The 21,177-nt window shown below is 42.7% G+C and overlaps 1 protein-coding gene and 1 non-coding gene across 6 annotated transcripts in view; both read right to left on the reverse strand.

The window, feature by feature from the left end:
• RPS6KA2 (ribosomal protein S6 kinase A2) overlaps nucleotides 1-21,177 on the reverse strand; it is a 388,441-nt gene that overhangs the window by 139,195 nt on the left and 228,069 nt on the right. The gene's annotated exons all lie outside the window — the stretch shown is intronic.
• Nucleotides 936-1,043, reverse strand: LOC111753138 (U6 spliceosomal RNA). The gene has a single exon (XR_002787989.1). It is a non-coding gene; the product is annotated as a U6 spliceosomal RNA (small nuclear RNA).

Raw genomic sequence — 21,177 nt, forward strand, 5'->3', positions numbered from 1 at the left:
AGAGCTAAAGCAATTTTGAAAAAGGGGGATAAAGTTGGAGGAATCACTCTACCCACATTAAGGCTACTATATATGTATAGTAATCAAGGCAGTGTGGTTTGGTGGAGACAGAGACACGCAGATCAATGGAACAGAAGAGAGGACCTAGAAACAGAAGCCCACAAATACAGACAACTGATTTTTTAATTTTTATTGTGCTTTAAGTGAAAGTTTACAAATCAAGTCAGTCTCTCGTACAAAAACTTATATACACCTTGCTATATACTTCTTTTTTTTTGTTTTATATACTTCTAGTTGCTCTCCCCCTAATGAGACAGCACATTCCTTTCCTCCACTCTCTACTTTCATGTCCATTCGGCCAGATTCTGACCCCCTCTGCTTTCTCATCTCCCCTCCAGACAGGAGTTGCCCACATAGTCTCATGGGTCTACTTGAGCCAAGAAGCTCTCTCTTCACCAGAATCATTTTCTATCCCATAGTCCAGTTCAATCCCTGTGTAAAGAGTTGGCTTTGGGAATGGTTCCTGTCTTGGGCTAACAGAAGTTCTGGGGACCATGACCTACGGGGTCCTTCTAGTCTCAGTCAGACCATTAAGTCTGGTCTTTTTATGAGAATTTGAGGTCTCCATCCCACTGCTCTCCTGCTCCCTCAGGGGTTCTCTGTTGTGTTTCCTGTCAGGCCAGTCATCGGTTGTAGCCAGGCACAGTCTAGTTCTTCTGGTCTCAGGCTGATGTAGTCTCTGGTTTATGTGGTCCTTTCTGTCTCTTGGGCTCATAATTACCTTGTGTCTTTGGTGTTCTTCATTCTCCTTTGCTCCAGGTGGGTTGAGGCCAATTGATACCTCTTAGATTTTATTATACCAATTGCCTTAGATGTCCCCTGAAACCACGGTCCCCAAACCCTGCCCCTGTTATGCTAGCCTTTGAAGCGTTCAGAAAAATATGGAACACTTCACGAATTTTGTCTGTCATCCTTGCGCAGGGGCCATGCTAACCTTCTCTGTATCATCCCAATTTTAGTATAAGTGCCGCCAAAGCGAGCACCAGACAACTGATTTTTGACAAAGACACAAAGGCAATTCAATGGAGGGAGGATAGTTTTTTCAACAAATGATATATCAGCAATGGACATCCACGGTCAAAAAAAGGAAACTGGACCTAAATTTTATATCTTTGATGTAAAACATTAAACAATTTTTTAAGAAGAAACCACAGGAGAAAAGCTTCAGGACCTGGGGCTAGGCAATGAATTTTTAGACATGATACCAAAATATTATGCATAAAAGGAAAAACTGATCAATTAAACCTAAGCAAAATAAAAACTCATTCTCTGCAAAGACACTGTTAAGAAGACGAAGCTACAGATTGGAAGAAAATATTTGCAAACCACATATCCAACAAAAGTGCTGTATCTGAACCATAGAAAGAACCTTCAACACTCCATAGTAAAATAATACAATCTAATTAAAAAATTCCCCAGCAATCCGTCAGTTTGTCGTACTGTGGGGGCTTGCATGTTGCTGTGATGCTGGAAGCTATGCCACCGGTATTCAAATACCAATAGGGTCACCCGTGGCAGACGGGTTTCAGCTGAGCTTCCAGACTAACATAGACTAGGAAAAAGGACCCAGCAGTCTACTTCTGAAAAGGATTAGCCAGTGAAAACCTTATGAATAGTACAGGAACAGTGTCTGATAGAGTGCCAGGAGATGAGCCTCTCTGGTTGGAAGGCGCTCAAAATATGACTGGGGAAGAGCTGCCTCCTTAAAGTAGAGTCGACCTGAATGATGTGGATGGAGTCAGGCTTTCGAGATCTTCACTTGCTGATGTGGCACGACTCAAAATGAGAAGAAACAGCTGCAAACATCCATTAATAATCGGAACCTGGAATGTATGAAGTATGAATCCAGGAAAATTGGAAATCGTCAAAAATGAAATGGAATGCATAAAGATCAATATCCTAGGCATTAGTGAGCTGAAATTTTGAATCAAACAATCATATGGTCTACTCTGCCAGGAATGACAACTTGAAGATGCAAGGTATTGCATTCATCACCAAAAATGGGGAAACACAGGAAGCATCAAAAGAAGATGGAAGGAATACACAGTCGCTATACCAAAGAAAATTAGTTGATGTTCAGCCATTTCAGGAGGTAACATATGATCAGGAACTGATGGTACTGAAGGAAGAAGTCCAAGCTGCTCTGAAGGCACTGGCAAAAAACAAGGCTCCAGGAATTGATGGAATATCAATTGAGATGTTTCAACAAACAGATGCAGCGCTGGAAGTGCTCACTCGTCTATGCCAAGAAATTTGGAAGACAGCTAACTGGCCAACTGACAGGAAGACATCCATATTTATGCCTATTCCCAAGAAACGTGATCCAACCAAATGTGGAAATTATCAAAGAATATCATTAATATCACATGGAAGTAAAATTTGGCTGAAGATCATTCAAAAGTGGCTGCAGCAAGTACATCGACAGGGAACTGCCAGAAATTCAAGACAGATTTAGAAGAGGACATGGAACCAGGCATATAATTGCTGATGTCAGATGGCTCCTGGCTAAAAGCAGAGAATACCAGAAATATGTTGACCTGTTTTTTATTGACTACTACGGCATGCAAGTGTGTGGATCATAACAAATTATGGACAACATTGCAAAGAATGGGAATTCCAGGACAGTAGGTCATGAGGAATCTATACATACATCAAGGGGCAGTTGTTCAAACAAAACAAGAAGGTAATGATTGGTTTAAAGTCAGGAAAGCAGGAAAGGTGTGCATCAGGGCTGTATCCTTTCACCATACCTATTCAGTCTGCATGCTGAGCAAATAATCTGAGAAGCTGCACTATATGAAGAACGGAGCATCAGGATTGGAGGAAGACATTAACAACACGCATTACGCAGATGACACAACCTTGCTTGCTGAAAGTGAAGAGGACATGAAGCACTTACTGGTGAAGATCAAAGACCACAGCCTTCAGTATGGATTACACCTCAACATAAAGAAAACAAAAATCCTCACACCTGGACCAATAAGCAGCATCATGATAAATGGAGAAAATACTGAAGTTGTCAAGGATTTCATTTTACCTAGATTTACAATCAACAGCCATGGAAGCAGCAGTCAAGAAATCAAAAGACAAAATGAGTAGGGCAAATCTGCTGTAAAAGACCTCTTTTAACTGTTGAAAAGCAAAGATGTCACCTTGAGGACTAAGGTGTGCCTGACCCAAGCCATGGTGTTTTTCATCGCCTCATATGCATGTGAAAGCTGGACAATGAATAAAGAAGACTGAAGAAGAATCGACACCTTTAAATTATGGTGTTGGTGAAGAATATTGAATATACCATGGATTGCCAGAAGAACAAACAAATCTGTCCTGGAAGAAGTAGAACTAGAATGTTCCTTAGAAGCAAGGATGGTGAGACTACGTCTCACATACTTTGAACATGTTATCAGGAAGGATTAGTTCCTGAAGAAGGACATCATGCTTGGTAAAGTAGAGGGTCATCAAAAAAGAGGAAGACCCTCGATGAGATGGACCGACACAGTGGCTGCTACAATGGACTCAGGCATAACAAGAATTGAAAGGATGGTGCAGCACAGGCAGTATTTCGAGTTCTGTTGTGCACAGGGTTGCTATGAGTCAGAATTGACTCGATGGCACCAAGCCAGAATTAGAAAATAGACAAAAGGGAAAAACAGGCATTTCACCAAAGAAGATATAAAGATGGGTAATAAGTATATGAAAAGATGTACTTACTTGCCATTAAAACCAAAAAAACAAAAACGAAAAACAAAACCTGCTGCCGTTGAGTTAATTGCGACTCATATTTGCCATTAGAGAAATGCAGAAACACAGTAGCACTACATACCCATCAAAATTACTAAAATAAAAAACATTGACAACATCAAATACTGGCAAGGCTATGGAGAAACGATCTCTCTCATTCAGCTTTGGTGGGATTGTAAGATGGTACAGCCACTCTGGACAGCACTCTGGCAGTTTCTTGTAAAAAGAAACACACACTTTCCAAACAACCAGCAGTTGCTGTCTTGGTCATTTACCCGAAAGAAATGAAAACTTACACAAAACCACATACACAAATATTCATAGCAGTTTTATTCATAATAGCTCCAAACTGGATGCAACACAGATGTCCCGGAGTGAATAAATGGTGGAGCACACGGCCGTCCATCCATACAATGAAGTATTACTGTGCAATAAAAAGGAACTCGTTAACGATGCACACAGCTTGGAAGGACCTCTACAGAATTATGCATAGTGTAAAAAGCCCATCGCAAACGATGACACACTATATGATTCCATTCATATGCTGTTGTTGTTAGGTGCTGTCCAGTCAGTTCTGACTCATAGCAACCCTATGCACAACAGAACGAAACATTGCCCTGCCCTGAGCCATCCCCACAATCGTTGTTATGTTTGAGCCCATCGTTGCAGCCACTGTGTCAGTCCACCTTGTTGAGGGTCTTCCTCTTTTCTGCTGACCCTGTACTCTGCCAAGCATGATGTCCTTTTCCAGGGACTGACCCCTCCTGACAACATGTCCAAAGTATGTAAGATGCAGTCTCGCCATCCTTGCTTCTAAGGAGCATTCTGGCCGCACTTCTTCCAAGACAGATTTGTTCGTTCTTCTGGCAGTCCATGGTATATTCAATATTCTTCACCAACACCACAATTCAAAGGCATCAACTCTTCTTTGGTCTTCCTTATTCATTGTCCAGCTTTCACATGCATATGATGTGATTGAAAATACCATGGCTTGGGTCAGGTGCACCTTAGTCTTCAGGGTGACATCTTTGCTCTTCAACACTTTGAAGAGGTCCTTTGCAGCAGATTTGCCCAACGTAATGCGTCTTTTGATTTCTTGACTGCTGCTTCCATGGCTGTTGATTGTGGATCCAAGTAGAATGAAATCCTTGACAACTTCAACCTTTTCTCTGTTTATCTTGATGTGGCTCACTGGTCCATTTGCGAGGATTTTTGTTTTCCTTATGTTGAGGTGTAATCCATAGTGAAGGCTGTGGTCTTTGATCTTTATTAGTAAGTGCTTCAAGTCCTCTTCACTTTTAGCAAGCAAGGTTGTGTCATCTGCATAACGCAGGTTGTTAATGAGTCTTCCTCCAATCCTGATGCCCCGTTCTTCTTCATATAGTCCAACTTCTTGGACTATTTGCTCAGCGTACAGATTAAATAGGTATGGTGAAAGAATACAACCCTGACACACACCTTTCCTGACTTTAAACCAAAAAGGAAGAACACACTCAGCATTTCTCAAGCTGAAAAAATGAAGAAAAAATTCAAGCCTTGAGTTGCAATAGTAAAGGATTCTATGGGGAAAATATTAAATGATGCAGGAAGCATCAAAAGAAGATGGAAGGAATACAGAGAGTCATTATACCAAAAAGAATTAGTCGATGTTCAACCATTTCAAGAGGTGGCATATGATCAGGAACTGATGGTACTAAAGGAAGAAGTCCACGCTGCTCTGAAGGCATTGGAGAAAAACAAGGCTCCAGGAATTGATGGAATATCAATTGAGTTGTTCAAACAAACAGATGCAGCACTGGAGGTTCTCACTTGTCTATGCCAAGAAACATGGAAGGGAGCTTCCTGGCCAACTGACTGGAAGAGATCCATATTTATGCCTATTCCCAAGAAGGGTGATCCAACCGAATGTGGAAATTATAGAACAATATCATTAATATCACACACAAGCAAAATTTTGCTGAAGATCATTCCAAAATGGCTGCAGCAGTATATCGATAGGGAACTGCCAGAAATTCAGGCTGGTTTCAGAAGAGGACGTGGAACCAGGGATATCATTGCTGATATCAGATGGATCCTGGCTGAAAGCAGAGAATACCAGAAGGATGTTTACCTGTGTTTTATTGACTATGCAAAGGCATTCGACTGTGTGGGTCATAACAAACTATGGATAACACTGCGAAGAACGGGAATTCCAGAACACTTAATTGTGCTCATGAGGAACCTTTCCATAGATCAAGAGGCAGTTGTTCGGACAGAACAAGGGGATACTGATTGGTTTAAAGTCAGGAAAGGCGTGCATCAGGGTTGTATTCTTGAATCCCACTTGGTCATGGTGAATTATTTTTTTGATATGTTGTTGAATTCTATTGGCTAGAATTTTGTTGAGGATTTTTGCATATAAATTCATGAGGGATATAGGTCTGTAATTTGCTTTTTTTATGGTGTCTTTATGTGGTTTTGGTATCAGGGATATGCTAGCTTCATAAAATGAGTTTGGGGGTACTCCATCCTTTCATATGCTCTGAAATACCTTTTGTAGTAGTTGTGTTAACTCTTCTCTGATTGTTTGGTAGAACCCTGCAGTGAAGGCACTGAGGCCAGGGCTTTTTTTTGTTAGGAGTTTTTAAATTACCTTTTCAATCTCTTCTATTGTTATGGGTTTATTTAGTTGTTCTACCTCTGTTTGTGTTAGTTTAGGTAGGTAGTGTGTTTGTAGAAATTCATCCATTTCTTCTCGGTTTACCAATTTCTTAGAGTACAATTTTTCATAGTAATCTGAGATATGATTCTTTTAATTTCAGTTGGGTCTGTTGTGATATTGCCCATTTCACTTCTTATTCAGGTTATTTGCTTCCTCTCCTGTTTTTCCTCTGTTAGTTTGGCCAGTGGTTTATCAATCTTGTTAATTTTTTCAAAGAAGCAGCTTTTGGTCTTGTTCTGAACCAAAAACCAAACCCAGTGTCATCGAGTTGATTCTGACTCATAGCGACTCTATAGGACAGGGTAGAACTGCCCCATAGAGTTTCCAATGAGTGCCTGGCGGATTTCATTATATCCTCCCGGTATACTGTTCCTTTAATCATTATATAGTGTCTTTCCTTATCCTTTGTGGTGGATTCAACTTTAAAGTCTATTTTGTCAGAAATTAATATCGCCACTCCTGCCCTTTTTTGATTGTTGTTTGCTTGATATGTTTTTTTCCATTGTTTGAGGTTTAGTTTGTTTGTGTCTCTAGGTCTAAGTTGTGTCTCTTGTAGGCAGCATATACATGGATCGTGTTTTTTTAATCCATTCTGGTACTCTCTGTCTCTTTATTGGTGCATTTAGTCCATTTACATTCAGTGTAATTATGGATAGGTATGAATTTAGTGCCGTCATTTTGATGTCTTTTTTTGTGTGTTGTTGAGTTTCCTTTTCCCATTTGATTTTTTTGCTGAATAGTTTATATATTGTCTTTTCCTCTTACTCTTTTTTGTTGATTTTGTTTTTACGGAGTCTTTATTTTTTTCTTGTATTTTATTTTGATGAGTAGGGTTGTTAGTCTCCTTTGTGGTTACCTTAATATGTATCCCTATTTTTCTAAGTTTAAACCTAACTTTTATTTCTGTGTATTCGCCTTGTTTTCCTCTCCATATGAATGATCTATGACTACATTTCTTAGCCCCTCTTTGCTGTTTTAATGTTGTCTTCTTTTATATAATGACATCGCAGTTTCCCTGTTTTGAGCGTTTTTTTTTTTATCTTGAGTTACTTTTGCGATTCCCCTAACTGGATTGATATCCGGTTGCTTTGTTCTGTTTTCTACCCTTGGGTCGATATCTGATATTATTGATTTTCTAACCACAGAACTCCCTTTAGTATTTCTTGTAGTTTTGGTTTGGTTTTTATGAATTCCCTAAACTTCCATTTATCTGGAAATGTAGTAATTTCGCCTCCACATTTGAGAGACAGTTTTGCTGGATATATGATTCTTGGCTGGCAATTTTCTTCCGTCAGTGCTTTACATAAGTCATCCCATTGCCTTCTTGCCTGCATGGTTTCTGCTGAGTCATCCAAGCTTATTCTTCTTGACTGTCCTTTGGAGGTTACTTTTTGCTTATCCCTAGCTGCTCTTAAAATTCTCTCTTTATCTTTGTTTTTGGCAAATTTGATTATAATATGTCTTGGGGACTTTCTTTTGAGATCTACCTTATGTGGAGTTCAGTGAGCATCTTGGATATCTTCTCATCTTCCATGATATCAGGGAAGTTTTCTGCCAATAAATCCTCAACAACTCTTTCTGTATTTTCTGTTATTCCTCCCTGTTCTGGTACTCCAACCACTTGTAGGTTATTTCTCTTGATAGACTCCCACATAATTCTTAGGGTTTCTTTAATTCTTTTATCTAATTTTTTAATATATTGGTGCCAAGTGCTTTATCTTCAATCTCACTAATTCCTCCTTCCACCTCCTCAATTCTGCTCCTCTGACTTTCTATTGAGTTGTCTAATTCTGTAATTTTATTGTTAATCTTCTGACTTTCTGATTGCTGTCTCTCTATGTATGATTACAGCCTATTAAATTTTTCATTATGTTTTTGAATAACCTTTTTAATTTCTTCAAGTGCTTTATCTCTGTGTTCCTTGGCTTGTTCTGCATTTTGCTTGATCCTGTTCCTTATTTCTTGAAGAATTCTGTATATTAGTCTTTTGTATTCTGCATTTGGTAATTCCAAGAATATACCTTCATCTAGAAGATTCCTTGATTCTTTGTTTTGAGAGCTTGTTGAAGTGATCATGGTTTGTTTCTTCATGTGATTTGATATTAACTGTTGTCTCCAAGCCATCTATAAGTTATTGTATTAGTTTATTTTATGCTTGCTCACTGTATCCTCGCTTCTTGCTTTGTTTTGTTTTGATATGCCCAAATAGGCTGCTTGAGCGAGCTAGCTTGATTATTTTTGTCTTTGAAGCTCTAATGTCCTGTCACCAGATGGCTAGAACTGTTACCAGGTATATGAGCCTAGGAGTCCATTCATTTTTCTTGTATGAATTCACCTCAGATGTCCAGGTAGTTGGTCATCAAGTATGTGGTACAGGCTCTGTACTACAGTCTTAGAGCAGCAGGAGTGATTGGTGTAGGTACAGGTATCTGGTTGCAGAAGGGGGTCATGCTCTGAACAAGGCAGGGGGCTGGCAACCATCCACTGAGTATCTGTAAGGAAGGTGCATTCCTGTTCCCTAGAGCACACAGGTGGGTAAGCTCTGCAGCCAGACCATGGGCACCCAATGTTTTTGGTTGTAAGGACTGGAGGTACCACTTATCCTTGGACCCCTGCAATGGGTGGCTAGGTGATGTAGGTGGAGCCACCAGTCCTTAGGCCCCTGATGTGGGTAGGTGAGTATTCTGTTTAATAGGCAAAGCAGTGTCAAACATCAAACACCCACCTCTCTACTGCACAGCTGAAACAGTTGCAGTGTGCAAACAAGGGCTTATCCTCCTGAAACAGGCCCACACAGGTCCATGCAGGAGTGAAAGATATTCAAAGTTCACAGACTGTTTGTGCCTGGACAGGAGCCTCTTCTGTTCTGAGCCCCTCAGCTTAGTGGAGCTGGCAGATTATCTTTACCCCCAATTTTGAATTTATTTCTTCTCCAAGGCTGAGAGAATAGCTCAGGGTGTGCAGTAGGACCTATCTCAGGCTCAGAAAAATCGACAGCTACTGAAGCTGGCTTGGGGGCTGGGGGTGCAGTAAAATAAACACAAGGACCTAGTTTTTGCTGAGAGTGCCGTTATTCTCTAGCTCCGAAGGTGTGAGCAGGTTGTGGAGCTTGCTGTCTCTCCCTGAAGAGACCACATCCGGAACGCTACCTCCAGCCATGCCATGGTCACTCCAGGGAATGGTGCCTGAGGGTTCCTGGTGATTTAGGTCTGGCAACTCCTCACTGCTGCTCAACCGTTTCTCCCTCCCCCTTCCACTCAGTCCATTTTCTAACTTTGCCTTCAATGTTCAGGGCTCCTAGCTTGCCATATATATAATAGTTTCACTTGTTTTTTCAGGTCTTTGTTGTAAGAGGGATCACCGGAAGCATCTGACTACTCTGCCATCTTGGCCCTGCCTCCTCATATAATATTCTTGAAGTGACCAAATTATAGGGAAGGAGAGCAGGTTAGTGGTTGTCAGAGGGAGGGGTGGTGGGCAGGCATGAGTGTGTGTGTATGTGCACGTGTGTATGTATAATGGGTAGCATGATGGGTCTCTGTGGTGATGGAACAGTCCTGTATGTTGACAGTACAGGCTGTTCCATGAATCTACATATAAAAATTGCGCAGAACTACACACACACAAATGAGTGTATGTAAAACTGGTGAAATCTAAGGAAGAGCTGCAGATGGTACCAGATATCAAATTCCTGATTTTAACACTGTACTACAGTTACAGATGACTCGACAGCAATGGGTTTATAGTTATGCAAGTTGTTACCTCTGGTGGAAACTGGTGAAGAGCAGATAGGAGCTCTCTATACTGTTTGTTTTGTGATTTTATAATTATTTAAATGTAAAAAGTTTAAAAAAGTGATTTTGAAGTCTATTTGGTAATATTGAAGGAAGCTTATTGTGACTTTAAATTAAAGAAGTCAGTAAATAATTTCATATAAAAAATAATAATTTTATATACATTATCATTATTATGGCATTTAAAAAGATTTGTAGGAAAAAAGACTTATGGAAAATGCATCAAAATATTAAACAATCACAGTGTTGCAGAAGTGTGCATAATTAATTTTCTTTCCTTTGTTTTCTAAATTTCCTATAGAAAAATGTATAAAAAAATCAAGAGGGCCCCAGGCTTCTATACATAAGGTAGTTTAAAACAATGAAGCCACCTAGCCAACTGCCCAAATGGAAGTCCGTCCTTCACCTCTTGCTATCTGTCATGGATTGAATTGTGTCCCACCCAAAATATCTGTCAACTTGGCTAGGTCATGATTCCCTTGTATGACTGTCTACCATGTTATCATCTGATCTGATTTCCCCATGGGTTGTAAATCCTATCACTGTGATGTGATAAAATGGATTAGCGGCAGTTACACTGATGAGGTCTACGAGATTAGATAGTGTCTTAAGCCAATCTCATTGAGATATAAAAGAGAGAAGCCAGCAGAGAGACAGGAGGACCTCATACCACCATGAAGGCAGCGCCAGGAGCAGAGCAAGTCCTTTGGACCTAAGGTTCCTGAGCTGAGATGCTCCCAGGCCAAGGAAAGACTGATGACAAGGACCTTGCAACAGAGCGGACAGAGAGAGAAAGGCTTTACCTGGAGCCAGCGCCCTGTATTTGGACCTCTAGCCTACTGGACTGTGAGAGAATAAACTTCTCTTTGTTAAAGGTATCCACTTGTGGTATTTCTGTTATAGCAGCACTAGATGACTAAGACACTATCATATCCAGTTACAAGGAAACAGAATGGGAAGTTCAGGCAAAATTACCTGAGTTTTAAAAAGCAAGTAAGATCAAATAACTTGATGCAAGGAAAAAAAAAAACAATGAAAGCTATCGGAAAATATTTGGATATTATTTCTGGATGTGAAAAATAAACCTACTAATTGGTGAAAAAGAAAGGCTCAATATTTTTAAAGTTATTAAAATTTTTATACTCAACAAGCAATATTGATCATGTAGATTAACACAGACCTTCCCACCAGAATAGAGGTGGCAAACATTAATCCCTGCAATGTGGAGAGCAGCCTACATGTTCCTCTGAGGCACAAGCCAGTGAGTTCATGGAATTTTTTCCTGGGAGGTGGAGTGGCTGGGGGTAGTGGTATTAATTTCACGGAAAACTTACAATTCAACAAGAAAAAAGTGAAACCTGCTACATCGAATTAGACAACTGAGTTTAGTGTGATAAGCTGTTGTTGTTGTTAGGGGCCATCAAGTCGGTTCCAATTCATGGGGACCCTATGTACAATAGAACGCAACACTGCCTGGTCCTGCACCATCCTCACAATTGTTGTTATGCTTGAGCCCATTGCTGCAGCCACTGTGTCAATCCATCTCGTTGAGGGTCTTCTTCTTTTTTGCTGACCTTCTACTTGACCAAGCATGATGTCTTCCAGGGACTGGTCCCTTCTGATAACATGCCCAAAGTATGTGAGATGAAGTCTCATCATTGTTGCTTTCAGGAGCATTCTGGCTGTGCTTCCTCTAAGACATACTTGTTTGTTCTTCTGGTAGTCCATGTTGTTGTTACGTGTCACTGAATTGGTTCAGACTCATAGCGACCCTAGGTACAACACTACCTGGTACTGCCCCATCCTCATGATCGTTGTTATGCTTGAGTTCATTGTCGCAGCCACTGTGTCAATCCATTTCCTTGAGGGTCTTCCTCTTTTTTGCTGACCCTCTACTTTATCAAGCATGATGTCCTTCTCCAAGGACTGGTCCCTCCTGATAACATGTCCAAAGTACATGAGAAGAAGTCTCTCTGTCCTCGCTTCCAAGGAGCATTCTGGCTGTACTTCTTCCAGGACAGATTTGTTTGTTCTTCTGCAGTCCGTGGTATAGTCAAGATTCTTCTCCAAGACCATAATTCAAATGTGTCAATTCTTCGATCTTCCTTATTCATCGTGTGATAAGTTAATTCCTCCTAAATAGTTCTAGATATAAATATAAAGGTTTTAAACTTTTTTTTTTCTTTACTAGTCATCAGTAGTAATCCAAACAAAATCTATTGTAGCTACTTTGGCAATGTATGTGTGTACTGGACTGTTGTTGTTGAGTCAGCTCCAAGTCATGGAGACCTCAAGCAAAAGCAAACAAAACAAAACATTGCCCATTCCTGGGACATCTTCGTGATTGTTGGTATGTTTGAGTCCACTATTGCAGCTACTGTGCCAATCCATCTCATTGAGGATTTCCTCCATTTCTGCTGATCCTCTACTTTACTAAGCTTTATTGTTGTTGTTTTAGGTGCTGTTGAGTTCGTTCCGACTCAAAGCGACCCTATGCACAACAGACGAAATGCTGCCCGGTCCTATGCCAACCTCACAATCATTGCTATGCTTGAGCCCCTTGTTGCAGCCACTGTGTCAATCCATCTTGTTCAGGGTCATCTTCTTTTTCCGCTGACCCTCTACTTTGCCAAGCATGATGTCTTTCTCCAGGGACTGATCCCTCATGACAACATGTCCAAAGTAGGTGAGCCACAGTCTCGTCATTCTTGCTTCCAAGGAGCATTCTGGTTGTACATCTTCCAAGACAGATATTAGTAATCCCTAAACCTTTTGAAAGGACCCTTGGTGGTGCTGTGACTAAGCCATTGGCTGGTAATCAAAAGGCTGGCAGTTCGAACTCATCCATCCGCTCCTTGGGAAAAGACCTGGTGATTTCCTCCCATAAAGATTACAGCCTAGGAAGCTTATGGGGCAGTTCTACTCTGTCACATGGGGTAGCTATGAGTTGGAATCAACTTGATGACAAACAACAGCAACCACCAGTACTACCTTTTGAAGGAAAGTTCAGTCTGTATGGCATTCTTCTCTAGAAAGCCAAGGCATAAATAAGGTACCATGTCTCTGGCAGAGAACTATTTCTGTCAATACTCTCTGGTTCCAATAAAATTTTCAGTTTTCTGCTAAAAGGAGATCATCCCAATCATCCTGCTGAGGATATGAGACACAGGCTTGGTAACTTCCCACACCTTTAGGGCCATTGTTTGCATTTTATAAAATTTTTAAATTCGAAGAAAGTCCAAGAAATCATATCATAAAAGTTAGAAACATCTAGCCTAGCTTGGAATTTTGCCAAAATGCTCCAGCCACGTTCTAGGTGTCCTGCAGGACAGGTGGACATGCACCTTGCCTATAATGGACGTGGGGAATGGTGGAGAAAATCCGAAAACTCTTCTGAAACTCTTGGACTAGAATGCCCAAAAGTTAACTACTCACACTAGAAAAGGTTTGAAAATTTGCGTAGAAAACGCCAGCAGCTGAGGATACTATTCTGAATTGGCTGAGTCCAGGCTAAATCATTTCCTGTGCACAGAGAAGACTAGTGCTTTCCTTGGTGGTGTGACAGTTCCAGTCCACCACCAACACTTTGTCCTTGAACTTGAGATACCACGGCAACAGCTGCAGATGTTCAATGACTCTAGCTCTTCAGTGTGCAGTGAAGCTATGCTGCGGGATGTATGTGGTGGCGTGCACTGGACAGGCTCAGCACTGCGTGGCCCCACGGTTATCAGCACAGCAGCACGCACTAGGACAACAGTGCCGTAGGTATCAAGCCCCTTGGTGCTTTCTCATGTTTATTTACATTTGTGTGTGGGCAGGAGGTGGTAAAACTCCTCAATACAAGACAACTTGTAGAAGAAATGGGCTTCTTTTAAAAAGAATGGCAGCTACTGGGGATGCTTGAGAGCAGTGAGCATCATGAGCAGAGGAGGGAGGTAACATAGACCTAGGCCCCTGCCATTGCCACAGTCCCCCCCACCGCCCACTGCTGTGGTGACCCTGACATTCTCATTGTCACATGGCAGGCTCGTTCCACTGCTGGATGACACTATTACTGAGCCAACCTAGGCTACTGCTTTCAACGGACTTGGCAAATTTCTTCATCAATTGCAAGCTGACACATTTAAAAACGAAGACCAGCCTACTATCATCTGTTTCTGCATGTTTCCGAATTGCTATTCTTTTGGAGAATGACAGCTTTGGAATATTACAGCAGATCCCCACTGAGATTTGCATCCATGTTCTTGAATCTCACCCAGAACTTGGCGCCCTGAAAATATGGAGAGCGAGGTCAAAGTCTGTGCACGGGAAACTCGTGTCGGTCTACCAGAAGGAGCCGGGCCAGCAGGCTACCCCCAAGTAGGGTGTGTGTGTGTGTGTGTGTGGTGTATGTATGTGTATATGTGTGTCCTGTGTGTGGTGTGTGTATGTGGTGTGCATGAGGTATGTGTGTGTATGTGTGTGGTGTGTGTAGTGTGTGTGTGTGTGGTACAGGTGGTATGTACATGTGTGTCTGTGTGGTGTGTATGTGTGTGTGTGCTTGGTGTGTGTTTGCATGTGGTGTGTGTAATGTGTATGTGTTTGTGTATGTGTGTTGTGTGCATGTGTGCGTGTGTGCAGGTGTGTGTTGTGTGTATGTTGTGTGTCGTGTGTGTGTGTGTGTGGTATGTATGGTGTGTGTGTATGGTATGTGTGTATGTATGTGTGTTGTGTGTGTGTGTGTGTGCGTGCCCAGGGGGCAGGGGCCGACGGAATAATTTAGTGTAGCCCTGGGAGCTGCTGTCATGGAAGCAGCTGACACAGTTCCTAAGTTCAGCTACTTGTTCCACAGAGTGGCTTATTTTTCTTACTACACTTTGAAATGGTCAAATAACAATCACCCAAGAAACCCCCACTGGGCCTTTCCCATAAGCAAAAGCTCTGTGAATTTTAACTTGTCCATGCAAAGCTCAACTTCTGCTTCAAGCCTGTGACTGACCTCTTCCCCCACCATCAGGCCAGAGCTACGAGGCTTAACAGGACACAAAGCTGAGCCTGTCTCCTCCCGTTGGGGAAACTGGGTGCAAAGAAGAATTAACAATGGGAGGAGGAGCAACTGGCTGAATAACCCCCCAGGAATTCCTGCTCCATTCCTAGCCTGACCTGCATCCTGCTTGAGTGGAGGCCAAGAGAACCACTGGGAAACAAACACCCACAAGTCCGGGGGCTCGTGATGAAAAGCAGATCCCAGCTTGTGGGAGGGCAACTCCATTCTAGGGCAGGTTTTCAGCTTCCTCTATTCACCCCGCGAGGACAGACAGGAGATAAAGTAAGCGAGAGCTACGGCTGCTAACCAAAAGGTCAGCAGTTCGAATCCACCAGGCCCTCCTCAGAAACTCTATGGGGCAGGTCTACTCTGTCCTATAGGGTCACTATGAGTTGGAATCAACTTGACGGCATCAGGTTTGGTTTGGTTTTTTAGGTTCATTCTGGAATAGACGCAAGATGGAGAGGCAGGTATTCAAAACGCCCAATGAACATAGTAAATAACATAAACCTTCCTTTAGAATCAGGCTGCCAAGATTCAAAAGGGAGCCTGAAGTTACTGCTTTCATGTATAACATAACACCTCTGAATCCAACTGTCTGAATTTAGCATCAGTATTCTCAGCAGGGTATCTATAGTCTTGCAAAAAGTTCCACCAAAAAAAAGAAAACAAAACAAAAAACCTGCGGGGGACTCTGTGAAAACACATTTCTTCGGTACACACTTTCTCTTCTCTCATACAGACAGATTCACAAACCTATTGGAGGTGTAGCGTGATCAGCATGAATCCAGCTATACAAACTCAACCGTGCCACGCCCTGACCAAGTCCACGTTATTTCCAGTTAGGCAAACACCAAGGAAGCAGATGCCAGAGTCTGGATCCCCTGGAACACTCACCACATGTCTATTAATTACATCCTGTCTGACCAAATACACTTCTTTTTTCTTTTTGCAATTGTTGAACACCAGCCTCCCATGGGAACACAAAGGGGAGTGTGCCACAGTCCTGTCTCAGCTGTGAAGTCCGTTCTCAGCTGTCACCAGGGCAGTGTCTTCCCCCAGATGAGGGCCGGAGACATGGGAGCCTGAGCTGGCAAAGGCACGCTGTCTGAGCCCAGAGTTTCCCCCCAAGTACAGAAAGAGCTGAGGGCAACACAAGTGTAGTTCTGGCCAGCATCTCTCCCAGAGGGCACGATGGTTCAGTGGTAGAATCCTTGCCTCTCATGTGGGAGACGCAGGTTCAACTCCTGGCCAGTGCACCTCACGTGCAGCCACCATCCGTCTGTCAGCAGAGGCCTGCGTGCTGCTAGGATGCTGAGCAGGTTTCAGCGGAGCTTCTCGACTAAGAGGAACGAGGAAGAAAGGCCTGGAAATCTGCTTCTGAAAACCAGCCAGTGAAGGCCCTACAGGTCACAGCGGTCCGATCCCGTTGTGCCTGGGTTGCCGTGAGTTGGGGGCTGATTCGATGGCAGCTAACAACAACAACGACAACCATTTCTTCCACAGACTTTGAGTGGCCAGGAGGCTCCGGTGACTCCGACATTGACTTGTTCTCATATGACTTGGCAACGGCCCCGACCAAATTAACTCAAAGTTTTGTTTATGGAGTCTGAGGGAAAATGAATGGATTGAATTATGCCAATTTCTTATCTACCCAGAATCTTAACTGAGACATACAGTCAGGCCTGAAAGTTTCTCTGTCACCCAAATCGAATGGGAGAAAAACCAGCTTTTGTGTTCGAGTGTCAGTATGTTATATACACATAAAAAGTGTTAATAAAGGTTTAACAGCATGTATCATATTAACTAGGCTTTTCCATACGCAAGGAAATAATAGAGCTAAGTTAAGAGAACACCAAGTTACTCCCAGGCAAATATCAAAAGGCCAAAACAAAACCTGAAATTATTCTAGTCTCCAATTTATACACGGTAAGGCTTTGCTATCCTGATACTTCTTATAATGACTTGCAAAGAGTTATATCCCAAATTCACCATCCAGATAGAAAGCCTGTTACAAGGACTTGGCGTGTGTGTGCCCGTGAAAATATTTAAGAGTAGGTGGAGGAGGTGGTCTTTTGCATACAGTTTGAATACATAAGGTGAAGGGACACAACCCTGCTGCACACCTTTTCTCTTTAAAGTTTTAAAAAGCAAAGATGTAACTTTAATGACTGAAGTGCACCTGACCCAAGCCATGGTCTTTTTAATCACCTCGTTGTTGTTTATGCATGCAACAGCTGGACAACGAAAAAGAGAGACAGAAGAACAAAACTGATGTGTTTGAACTCTGGTGTTAGTGAGAAATATTGAAAATGCCGTGGAAGAATGAATAAACCAGTCTCGGAAGACATACAACCAGAGTGCTCCTTAGCAGCAAGGATGGCGAGACTTTGGCTCACTTATTTTGAACACGTTATGAGGAAAGACCAACCACTAGAAAAGGACATCACGGTTGGTAAAGCAGAGGGTTGGCGAAAATGACGGAGAACCTCCATGAGACGGATTGACACAAAAGCCTCCATGGTGGGCTGGAACCAGTGATCACAAAGATGGCACAAGGCCAGGCAACCTTTCGTTCTGTTGTACGTAAGGTCGCCATGAGTCGGTGCCCACTCAACAGCTACCAAGAACAACAACAAAGAGAAGCGGTGGTGATGGCTACAGCCCAGCTACACCCCTCACAGCGTTGTGACTCGTGGCTGGTTCGGTAAATGTGTTGTGCAACGTCCCTGTAATCTGCCCCACAATGCTAAAGGAAAACGTTACCTGAGACAGAGGAAAAGCCTGTAATCTGCCCCACAATGCTAAAGGAAAACGTTTCCTGAGACAGAGGAAAAGCCTGTAATCTGCCCCACAATGCTAAAGGAAAACGTTTCCTGAGACAGAGGAAAAGCCTGTAATCTGCCCCACAATGCTAAAGGAAAACGTTTCCTGAGACAGAGGAAAAGCCTGTAATCTGCCCCACAATGCTAAAGGAAAACGTTTCCTGAGACAGAGGAAAAGCCTGTAATCTGCCCCACAATGCTAAAGGAAAAGGTTTCCTGAGACAGAGGAAAAGCCTGTAATCTGCCCCACAATGCTAAAGGAAAACGTTACCTGAGACAGAGGAAAAGCCTGTAATCTGCCCCACAATGCTAAAGGAAAACGTTACCTGAGACAGAGGAAAACCCTGTAATCTGCCCCACAATGCTAAAGGAAAACGTTTCCTGAGACAGAGGAAAAGCCTGTAATCTGCCCCACAATGCTAAAGGAAAACGTTACCTGAGACAGAGGAAAACCCTGTAATCTGCCCCACAATGCTAAAGGAAAAGGTTTCCTGAGACAGAGGAAAAGCCTGTAATCTGCCCCACAATGCTAAAGGAAAACGTTACCTAAGACAGAGGAAAAGCCTGTGAGGAAGACCTACGAGGACCAGAGAAGTCCACAGAGTAGGAGAAAGTTTAAAGTCACAGAAAAGACAATACCCTGTAGAGTGCAGTTCCACTCTGACACACACGGGGTCGCCATGAGTCGGGTCGGCTTGACGACAACGGGCTGTTGGTTATCTACACTAGATACTTCCACATTATCACACGTCAAAGACAAGTCATAGACCGAAGAGGCCGATGACTATTTTATAGCACTTCTGACCCTACATATTCTGGGGGAAAGATCACTGTCACATATTGTCCAAGTTCCTGGGATTTTATGCACGTATTTCAATATGCTTAAATTAAACAACTGATTTTTTATTTCAAGGAAAAACTAGTCTTAACATTTTCTTTTCCACATCTTTACAAACCAAAAAAAACCCAAACCTAGTGCTGTTGAGTCGATTTCGACTCATAGTGACTCTATAGGACAGAGAAGAACTGCCCCACAGAGTTTCCAAGGAGCACCTGGCGGATCTGAACTGCCGACCCTTTGGTTAGCAGCCGTAGCACTTAACCACTACGCCACCAGGGTTTCCACATCTTTATAAGTACCTTTCAAAACCAAAACCAAACCCGTTGTTGTTGAGCCAATTCCAACTTATAGTGACCCTATAGAACAGAGCAGAACTGCCCCGTACGGTTTCCTAGGCTGTAATCTTTAAGGAAGCAGACTGCCAGGTCTTCCTCCTGAGAAGTAACGGATGGGTTTGAACTGCCATCCTTTTGGTTAGCAGCCAGTGCTGAATCACTGTGCCACCAGGGCTCCTTATAACAAGTAGCTTACTACAATAAGCACAATGAAGGGAAGCAAAAAGGTAAACTGGCATCCCAGTGAGAGGGCACATTATTGCTTTCTTGAAAGGAGCGAGTGGCCCCAGATGTGGCAGACAGGGCTTTCAACCAGTTTGTGCCGGTTCCAATCCCTGCTGAGAATCTGCATGTTCACCACAGATATACTGAGTCAGGATCTACATTTTAACAAGATCCCCAGGTGATTCTTATGTATAATAAATTTTGAGAACCACTGCTCTACTAGTGGTTCTCAGGATTGATCCCTAACCAGCAGCATTAGCATCGCCTGGGAGCTTGTTAGAAATGCAGATTCTCTACAGGGGTTTGAACTGGAATGAACCAGTCTGAAGCCCTGGTAGCAGAGCAGCAAAAGCAGCGAGGGGCATTCAGCAAATGACCCTCGGGACATTTGATCAGAATTCAGATGGGGCCAGGATCTTGAGACTCTGAAGGGGTATATGTGGGAAAATCGCAAAACACAAGCCTGCTATGATAGGAAAACAGCCAAAGAAAGAGAAGCGAGTTTGTTCCTCAACACCCATGGCGCCTGCCAGGAGGAGGAAAGGAAGGGTGGGAACAAGGGACTCAGAAGGGGGGTGGCAGCCAAGCCCAGGATGCGGCACTGATGGGGCCAGTGCTCACGTGAGTCCCCCACCATGAACAAAAGATTCACTTCCTGGTCCTGTGGCTGCTCCATCTTTTTAGCTGTCATCTTTTATCTCCCCTCCTGTCCCTTAACTTTTCATGGAGCATACATCAAAAGGAAAACCAACAATAGTCACTTCTTCCCATGTAGTCGGCAATTCTGTAGTGCTTCTGGGCATGTTTCTTAGTCCAACATGGCTTGTTTCCCTGAGACAAATCCCCTTCCACCAATCGTGAGCATCAGTGATCCACACCCCTGTGATCGAACAGAGCCTGTGCCATTCACTCAGGCCTCATTCAGAATTGGAAAAGGAGTGCGGCACGGTTGTATCCTTTCACCTTCTTTATTTGGTCTGTATGCTGAACAGGCAATCCAAAAAGCTGGACTACATGAAGAAGAACAATGATGGTTACCTGTTTGTAAGTTACAAACCGCCAACACACGGGTGGAGGTGGGGAGACAGAGACAATTATTTTGTTTTCCAACATAAAAAAATGACAAATTTTAGGATTGCCCATGCTTAAGCTCTGGGAATCTTAACCAGTTTGCAGAAATACTGGCAAACCTGCTGTGAATAATCGACCACGTCCTAGGGAGGCAGCCTGATGAAAGTATTTCCCAGAAAAATGCAAAAGCCATTTTATTAAGCAGTTAGGACCCTCCAGGTCTCTTCACTCTGTTATCCAAATCTTGCTCCCAGATAATTAAATCAAAGATAGGCTACACTAGATCTCCCATTTAAAATCATCACGTGGAGTTCCGGCCAACATGATGCCGTAGACAGAAGCACCATGCTGTCCCTCCACAGCAAAGACCTGAAAAACTACGTAAAACAGGGACAAGTATCAATCCTGAAACCCGAAGTGCCAAATGAAGAGATAAAGAACTCAGGAATGAACGCTTAAGGACTATCTAAAACCAAAAGAATTACAACAGGGAGCCAGAGAGGTTAATCTGTAAATGACAACAACATCAGAACAATGAAAGAGGAGCTAAATGGTGTA

This window comes from Loxodonta africana, chromosome 1 (assembly GCF_030014295.1).
Source record: "Loxodonta africana isolate mLoxAfr1 chromosome 1, mLoxAfr1.hap2, whole genome shotgun sequence".
Taxonomy (NCBI): Eukaryota; Metazoa; Chordata; class Mammalia; order Proboscidea; family Elephantidae; genus Loxodonta; species Loxodonta africana.